Source organism: Microcebus murinus, chromosome X (assembly GCF_040939455.1).
Source record: "Microcebus murinus isolate Inina chromosome X, M.murinus_Inina_mat1.0, whole genome shotgun sequence".
Classification (NCBI taxonomy): domain Eukaryota; kingdom Metazoa; phylum Chordata; class Mammalia; order Primates; family Cheirogaleidae; genus Microcebus; species Microcebus murinus.
Window position 1 is genome coordinate 127695715 of NC_134136.1, and position 9045 is coordinate 127704759.

Here is a 9045-nt window from a genome sequence, read left to right on the forward strand (position 1 = left end):
TCAAGGTTCTGTTTTCTGCTTCCAGGAAAAGCTGCCAAGGAGGGGCTTGAATGGCCCCGCTCATTCAGAAAGTCTACATGTGGGGGTGGGGCTAAGACCCGCAGTCTGGAGTGGGCCTCGCTTCTTTCCACCTTCCCCAACTCCTCCACTACTCCTGGGCCTCTGCCAGCAGGCCATACCTCACGCCACTGGGCCTCCCCTGTCTGTGATGCTTGCTGGGAGGTTCCCTGCACTGGAACGCCACCTGGGCTTGGTGCATGGACTCCTTTTGGGAGGAGGGTTGCCCTCTAGGATCTACCCCTGAAGGCACACACACCTCAGTATGCTCTTCACGTATATCCCTTCTGTGCCCCAGGCAATGGGAGATCTGGGTGCATGGAATCTGGTCTGCATATCTGACTTCTGGGCCCCAGAGTTCAAACTATATTCCCACCAGGGAGAGGAGTGCCAGTCCCAGTTCACCTATGGGGAGCCCAATCTGGGTCTATGTCTCTCAGCCTCAGAGTCTTCCCTGTTCTCCTGGGGTCACCTGGCTAGCAGCACCTGGCGGGGCTGGCGGGTAGGGAGTTCACCATCTGAGTTCCCCTCAGTCAGCTGTAGTGCCCCAAAAGGGAAGGTCTTGTTCCCTGGAGGTGCCTCCGGCTGGTGGCTATATTGTCTCTCTTGGCAGCCACGAATAGGGACGAGGGAGTAGAGAATGAGGCAATATGGTGCCTGCCGCTCAGCTCAGGTGTGCATGGGGAGGTGCCCCGTGGTAATTGGGAGCCTCGTGCCATGTCCACTACAGGCTTACCACTCACTGGAAGTGGCCATCTCTGGGCCGGTGTTCGCAGGTCTCTCCACCCCCTGGGGAGCCCACCAGCAGTCTGAAATGCAAGGGAGGGGAAAGTTAACCGCTCCACCTCCCCTTGCTGCTGGTCTCCAGGCTGCTCCTGAGGTCTCTGCTTCCAGTTCTCGTCTTCAACCTCCTCCTGTGGAGTCTCCCGTGGTCTCAGGTACCCCTCCTTCCAACCCTCGTCTGATGTATGCTCATCTTCTTGCTTCTTTCTTCTAATTTCTCCTAGAATCTGTCTTTTCTGTGGAGTCAGTCTGTCTGGTGGTGTTTCTCGCCCACTATCTTGATTAATCCCCCTTTTCTGTGTTTCCTAACGTATGTGTGTGTGTGTGTGTCTGTGCCTATGACTGTGTTTTTGTGGCTCATATTATGTATACATATCATCCTTTTTCAATTTCACATTTGGTATCTCAGGATGCTTTTAGCAGTCTTTTCTTGTTATCCTTGTCCAAGGCTTAGTGTACAGTCACTAATACTCAGACATTTGTGCTTACTTCTTTTGGCTATATTCTTAGGACATATTCGCGCACCCTCAGCAAGAGAAGAGAGCTTGGCGCATTTTACTTTCATCTGCTCCCACTGCTCCCTAACATGGCACACAATCTCCTTGACTGATGTTAAGATTGCCTAATCTCAACCAAAATCTATGTGGGAGGCTAAAGAATGTCCTCTTAGTTAGACTCACTTCCTAATCCTGGAACTTGTTAATGTGCCCTTATCTGGCAAACGGGACTTTGCAGATATGATTAAGAATAGTGAGATGTGCAGACTATTATAGATTATGCAGGTGACCCCTACATGTAATCACAGAATTCTTAGACAAGAGAAACAAAGATTTGAAAGTTAGAGGTGAAAAAGGTGACCCCAAATGCAAAGATTGGAGGGATGACACAAAAAGCCCAGGAATGCTGGCAGCCTCAGAAGCTGGAAAGAACTGGTCATATCAATTTTAGTGCTGTTTGAGACTCATCTGTACTTCTAGCCTCTAGAATTGTAAGAGAATAAATTTGTGTTGTTTTAAGCCGTCCCATTTATGGTAATGTTACACTGACAAGGAAACGAATGCAATCTATTAAGACGTGTAGCTTAGGTTTCATTAAGAGCACAAGGTGAAGTGATTCCTGTATGAGTTCTTTATTCAACAGAGAAGAGTAATTTGAGTGTGGAGTTCACAGCATCCTCTCTAGTCACATATGTTCCCACTTCAACTGACAAGTGCTAATTAAATGCCTGATATATGTAGGCTCACTCCATCATTGTGTTAGGGCCTTGGGTACAAAGAGGGAAACAGCTAGCCATACCCAATAAAACTCAGAATACTCAGACAACAGTGTACTCCCACTTCTCCCCTCTTAGCCTCTCGGCTACTGTTGGCACACATTTTACTGCTACTTATGCTATATACTCCACCACACATTGTGATTATTTTTATTTTAAACAGACACCTGATAGGAAAATCATCTTTATACTTACTCATATACTTGCAATTTCTGGTGCTCTTTATTCCTTTGTATAGATCCAGATTTCTATCTGGTATCATTTTCTTTCTGCCTGAAGGACTTCCTTTAATGTTTCTTGTAGTGCACATCTGTTGGTGACTAATTCTGAAAAATACTGTATTTCACCTTTGTTTTGAAATATGTTTTCACTGAGTGTAGGATTCTAGGTTGACAATTTTGTTTTCCTTTCAGTGCTTTAGTGATATCGCTCCTTTCTTTTCTGGCTTTTATTGCTTTTGACAAGAAACATGTAGTCATCTTTATCTTCATTCCTATGTAGGTAAAGTATCTTTTTTACATCTGGCTACTTTTAAGATTTTCCCTTTTTCACTGGTCTTAAGCGATTTCATTATTAGATGCTGTTAAGTTTTCTTCATGTTTCTTGCTCTTGAGATTCTTTTAGATTTTGGGATCTGTAGGTTTACAGTTTTCATCAAATTTAGATAATTTTCATTATTTCTTCAAATGTTTTTTTATCCTTCATATTCACTCTTCTTAAGGAGTCTCCAAATGCATCTATATTGGGCCATTTGAAGTTGGCTCTAGCTCACTAATGGTCTACTCATTATTTTCAGCTTTTTTTTTTTTCTTTCTGTGCTACATTCTGGAGAGTTTCTATCACTGTATCTTCAAGTCCACTAATGTTTTCCTCCGTCACATCTAAGCTACCATTAAGCCACACTGTTATATTTTTTCAACTCAGACATTATAGTATTCAAACATCAAAGATCATTTGGGATCCTTTTATTGTATTTTCTATGCCTCTATTTTACATGTCTAATCTTTCCTCTTATTTCTTGAACATATGGAATTTAGTTTTAGTAATTGTTTATTGTCCCTATCTACTATGTATCATCTGTCTCATTTGTGTGCCAGTGTTATAAAATGATTTTTGTTTCTATTATTAATCTTACTATACTGCTTCTTTGAATGCCTGATAATTTTTATCAGATGTCAAATGTGGATTTTACCTTGAATAGTGCTGGATATTTTTTATGGGTCTTTGTTATGTGAGATCAGATCAGTGTTTAGTCTATAGTCAATATTTCTTCACCACTGAGGCAAAACCCTTCTGAGTACTCTAGCCAATGCCCTGTGAATTGTGAACTTTTGCACTTTGCTTGATGGGAATGGAGCCTATTCCCAGCCTTATGTAAGCTCAGATCTCTCGTGTACTTTTCTCCTCTTCAGTATTCTGTACTGCTAGCTCTAGCCACCTTGGCTTTTCTGGACTTCCAGCTCCATGTCCCCAGATCAAGGACACAATAAGGTCCTGTTTAGTGCACTGTCATCTGCACTCTCTCTTCAGGCAATAAGCTGGGAGCAATTGAATTGCTTGCCTCTTTTGTTTTCCACCTATCAGAAGAAATCTCTGTCCTTTGTTGCCTGATGTCAAATAAATTGAAAAGTGCTGTTTCATATATTTTGTCTGTTATTTTAATTATGTGTATAAATTTATACACAAGTATGTGTATAAATTTATACACAAGTATGTGTATAAATTTGGTCCTTATTACTTAATCTTAGCCAGAAGTGGAAATTTTATACTCCAAATTTAAAATCTATCTATGCAGGACAAAAATCCCAGCATTTAAAACTTATTCAAAATGAAACCAGGATTGAAGACTATGGGACACCTACATGTGTTCATATACACATAGATAGAATTGGGAGAATGTATGGAAAAATATCAGCAATGTTCTTCTCTTGGTAGAGGAAATATAATGGATTTCTTTATTTTCTTATTTATGCTTGGAGTATTTTCCAGCACTTCTGAAACACATATGAATTATCTTCATAATTACAAAATTTTATAAATATTTAAAAATGTGATTTAGACTACCAAAAATAAGCATATATTCTTTAGATGGTTTGTTTCCGATATTGATCAATCTCTTGCTTCATTCTATTCAGCCTCTGGTGTGCTTACCATTTATGGAACCAGAAAGAAACAGATGATTTGAAATACAATTAGTAGGTTATATGTAGTCAATAACCCAATGTCATTCAAATACAATGCTATGCAGATAAAAACCTACCTCGTTTGTAAAACCTTTTCCCTAGAAAAAATATTAACTTATATTTTGAAAGGAAAATTATGTTTATATTTAAACCATATTCTACATGACATGATTGGATCCAATATTTATATAAAGGACTCCATGTAGGCAATACTGGCAGAAGAAGTTATTTATGATTATATTCATTATTATGAATGTTATTTGTCTCTTTTCTAAGTTCATAATAAACAAATTATCTTTTTTTTTTTTTTTTCATTGATACCAACGGGGACCCAGGGCCCCGTGGGGGCTTTATTTTGACACCACTTTGTTTCAATACAAACAGTCCAGAAAGAAAGTCACATCCCTCTGGGGGAGGGGGAGGGGAAGAGTGGTCTGTGTTGCTGGGGAGTCCAACCTACAACCCAAAGGTAGAGGTTGGGCCCAGACTGCCAGCATGGCAGGGGAAGATGGCACCAAGAATGACACAGTGCATGGCCCAGCTGCCAGAGGGTGAGGCCTGCAGCTTTGTAGGCCCTCAAGCTCTCGCTGGTGGGGTGCTGTCCAGGTCCCCCTAAGCCAAGGAAAAAAGCTGAGCCCCAGGAGCCTGCTTCTATCCCTCATGTCCTCTGCTTCCTTGGCCAGTATTACACTCACAGCATCGAGTCAGGACACGGCAGAGGAGATCCACCATGGATACCGACCAGGGGAAGGAACAGGGGAAAGTCTCAGGAGGGGACAGAAGTCCACAGCAGATGGTATGGAAGGACTCTGAGACACCTAGGAGAAGTAACCCTCCAGTGGGATTACTGAAAAAGGGGTGGTGACACAGGGATCACTCGGGCCTTCAGTCTGATCCTAAATGAAACCTTTAGGTACCAGGAAAAGTTTCTAGCCCTTGGTAAGGCCCAGATGAAGATCCTTCCCCTCCCTTCCCCTCTCCTGGTACCAAGAGGCCCCTAGCAGCAGCAAGTCCAGAGCCTCTCTCCCCTGGGGGACTGGTCTACAGTAGCACTCTTTCTAGGCCTCCCCCTGGTCCAGAGGTCAGAGGCCCAAGCCCTCAGACTACCTGGAAGGATCCTAGAGCCCGCAAACACACTATACACTTTTCACCTTCCCTACTTGGGGAAGGACTGGACCTAGAATAAGCCATCCCAAGAGAACTCACTCCCAGTGTGGCAGGACAAGTGAGCAGCAGCTTTGGGGGCAGAATTAGAAGGACAATAATCTAGCACACAGAGGAGGGGGTGTGAGGGTAAGAAAACAAAGGGCTCAATCCATAGGCAGAGGACAAGGGCTGGTACTGACCATTTCCCTCACCCAAGATCCTCTAAGGCCACCCCACTCACACACCACACAAAGTAACAAATCCTCCCCGGCTTCCACAAGGCAAGCATCCCTGGCCTGGGAATCATGGGCTCTGGCTGCTGTCACCACCATACACCTGAGCCATGGAGCTTGCATCAGTAGGAACCGTAGCGATCCTGCAGCGAATTCATCACACCATTGGCCAGCACAGCCATTTTCCCAGCCACAGACTTCACACCCTGCTTAAACTGGGCAATGTCAGCTGTCGGGAGCACATTCCCCAGAGATACACTTCCTGCTCCATGAGCTCCATCCATGTCCCCAAAGAGGTCTGAAGAGCTGATGGCGCTGCTGCCTGAGAGCTGCTGTAGCCGAGACCTGGCTTCATACTCAACATCCACCTCCCGCCCAAAGAACATGTCAGAGGAGATGGCTTTGGCTCCTGCAAATTTCTGCCGTGCCTCACTGGACTCGAGGCCTGAGGTCCGGCCTTCCACTTCCCTCCGGTTTGTGGCTCTTTCTGAAATAGGCCGGATGCTTGAGATGGTCACTTCTGGCTCCTTCTCCTCTACCCTGTCCATATCCCAGGCAGCATCTGTATCCCAGCGGGAACCAAAACTTTCCCCCAAGGAAAAGGGGTTGTCCTTGTACTTTGGGGGTCCAGAGGCGAAAGTACCAACATCATCAAACAAGTCCAGCTGCGAGCGAGAGGATTTTGCACTCACTGGGGTTTCCTGCTCAATCACCTGCATCTCAGACAGCACCGTGTGGGAAACAGAGCTTCGTGATACCAAGCCCATGCCCAACCTTTCTGCCTGCTCTCGCTTCTTCCCTTCCAGGTTCTGTAGCTTCTTCTCCTCTTTCTTACGATCAATCTGGAGCTCCTGGTAGGCCGGGCGCATGGAGGCAACCATGGACTCTTCAGCCTGCTTCTTGGCATCAGCTGCCTGCTGCTCACGGAGCTTCTCTGCCACCTGTGCCTGCCGCTCAATCTCACTGAAGCTCTGGCTGCTTACCTTCTGAGCCCCTAGGCCCTTCTTGGCACCCAGCCCTTTCTTAGCTGCTGCTGGCTTCTTCTTGCCAATGATGGAGCTTTTCGGTTCCAGAGTGGCTTTGGGTGAGGTGCCAAGCAGGTCTGTGTTCGGGCCATGCTCCGGCTCTGTGGGTGCCAGACCACTGCTCTCTGCAGACGGGGCTGCCTGCTGCATCCCTGAAGGCTCAGTGGCTGACACATCCCAGGCAGGGGGTTGAGTATGTTCTGTGAAGAAATCAGAGTCCTTCTTCTCCGGGGAGTGACTAGGAGCACTACTCATATTGTCTATCCAAAGATCGGTGCCATGCCTAGCCAGGGCTGCGCTCCCCAGCTGCCGGATCTTCTCCCGGTACATCTGGGCGGCTCGGCTGTTATATTTGGTGTTGGCATCACTGGCCGTGCATCCATGTTGACGGAAAAAAGCAGTCGCATTGGCATTCCCGCCGACCTGCATACACCTCAGCTGGAACCAGCTCCAGTTGGAATCCAACTCTGTAGACCTGATGAAGCTGAGATGGACGCCCAGGGAGCGGTGCACCCCAGAGCAGTCAATGCACAAGAAAACACCATACGTGATGCTGGCCCAACTCGGATTCTTGGCGCCGCAGTCGAAACAGGCCTTGTTGGTTGGAATTGCGCGAAGCCTCTTAAAAAGAGTCTGGATTTCGGTCTTGCTCGGCTCCGCCGCCATTTTCTCCAACAAATTATCTTTTTAAAAATGTGTTTCACTCATTATTGTCATTAATTCCAAGTAATATTTAAAAATGTACTTTTATTTAAGCATTCCTTGATATTAATAAGAACTGTGCAAGAGTTTCATACGAATGATGAGCTAGTTCCTTCCCAGATGATTATACATCATCATAGTTTCTTAAATTTTAACATGATTGTCTTTCAGAAAATCAGTACCATGTAAAAAGAACTGTAACTCATGATTTTGTTAATATTTCTTTTATACTATAAATGTTATGTGGTCATTTCACATCCTTATTTTCTGCGATCACAATTCCTCTGCATTAATGTTTTCATTTCCACACTGTCCTAACCAAGTCATTCATGTTCTCTCACACTGATACAATTCTATATTGTTTTAGTGCCTCAGGAATTTTTTCACTAACATATTGTTTGTTCCTTTTACTTTCCTTTTTAGAACTATACAGCCGTTTTCCTTTTAGGAGAAATTCTTTTATTTTTGTTCCATAGCCTTTTTTTCTAAAACTCATGAGTGCCTGAGTTTTGCTAAATTATTTTGATCCAAAATTATTTCTATAGATTTTTAGATATAAAATGTATATACAAAATTTACTTCTTTGCAATGGGATAATCTTATAATACTTTTATTTTTCTCCATTTAAAACATGGATTCACTTTGATTTGGTTCTCACTTTTACTGTTGTTGGCCTATATGAGTGCCTCTGATTTCTGTGTATTGATTTTGTATCCTGAGATTTTACTAAATTCATTTATCAATTCCAGGAGTCCCTTGGTTGAATCCTTGGGGTTTTCTAGGTGTAATATCATGTCATTCACAAAAAGTGAGAGTTTGATCTCTTGTGCTCCCATTTGGATGTCCTTAATTGTGCTCTCTTGTCTGATTGCTATAGCAAGGACTTCCAGCATTATGTTGAATAGAAGTGGAGATAGGGGAAAACCTTGCCTTGTTCCAGTTATAAGTGGTAATGTTTTAAATTTTTCCCCATTTAGTATGATATTGCCTGTGGGTTTGTCATATATGGCTTGTATTATTTTTAGGTAAGCCCCATCTATACCTATTTTGTTGAGCATTCTTATCATAAAAGGTTTTTGAATTTTTTCAAATGCTTTTTCTGCATCTATTGAGAGAATCATATGGTCCTTGTTTTTGCTTCTGTTTATATGGTGAATTACATTTATAGATTTGCATATGTTGAACCATCCCTGCATTCCTGAATTGAAGCCCACTTGGTTGTGATGGATTATTTTGTTGACAAGCACCTGGATTCGATCGGATAGGATTTTGTTGAGAATCTTTGCATCTATATTGATAAGGGATGAAGGTCTGTAGTTTTCTTTTTTTGTGGCATCCTTTCCTGGTTTTGGTATCAGGGTGATGTTGGCTTCATAAAATGTGTTGGGGAGGTTTCCATCCTTTTCAATGTTGTGGAATAATTTCTGCAGGATAGGAACTGGTTCTTATTTGTAGATGTGGTAAAATTCAGGTGTGAAACCATCTGGTTTGGGACATTTCTTTTTAGGAAGGATTTTTATTGCTGTTTCAATTTCAGTACTTGATATTGGTCTGTTCAGGAATTCTATTTTTCCTGGTTGAGCCTAGGAAGGCTGTGTGTTTCTAAGAAATTGTCCATTTCCTCCACATTTTCCAGTTTGTAT

The 9045-nt window shown here is 43.3% G+C and overlaps 1 pseudogene; it reads right to left on the reverse strand.

Annotated features, from left to right (window-relative positions):
- Positions 1 to 4587: 4587 nt before the first annotated feature.
- LOC105855138 (ADP-ribosylation factor GTPase-activating protein 2 pseudogene) lies at positions 4588 to 7366 on the reverse strand (annotated as a pseudogene).
- Positions 7367 to 9045: the final 1679 nt, after the last annotated feature.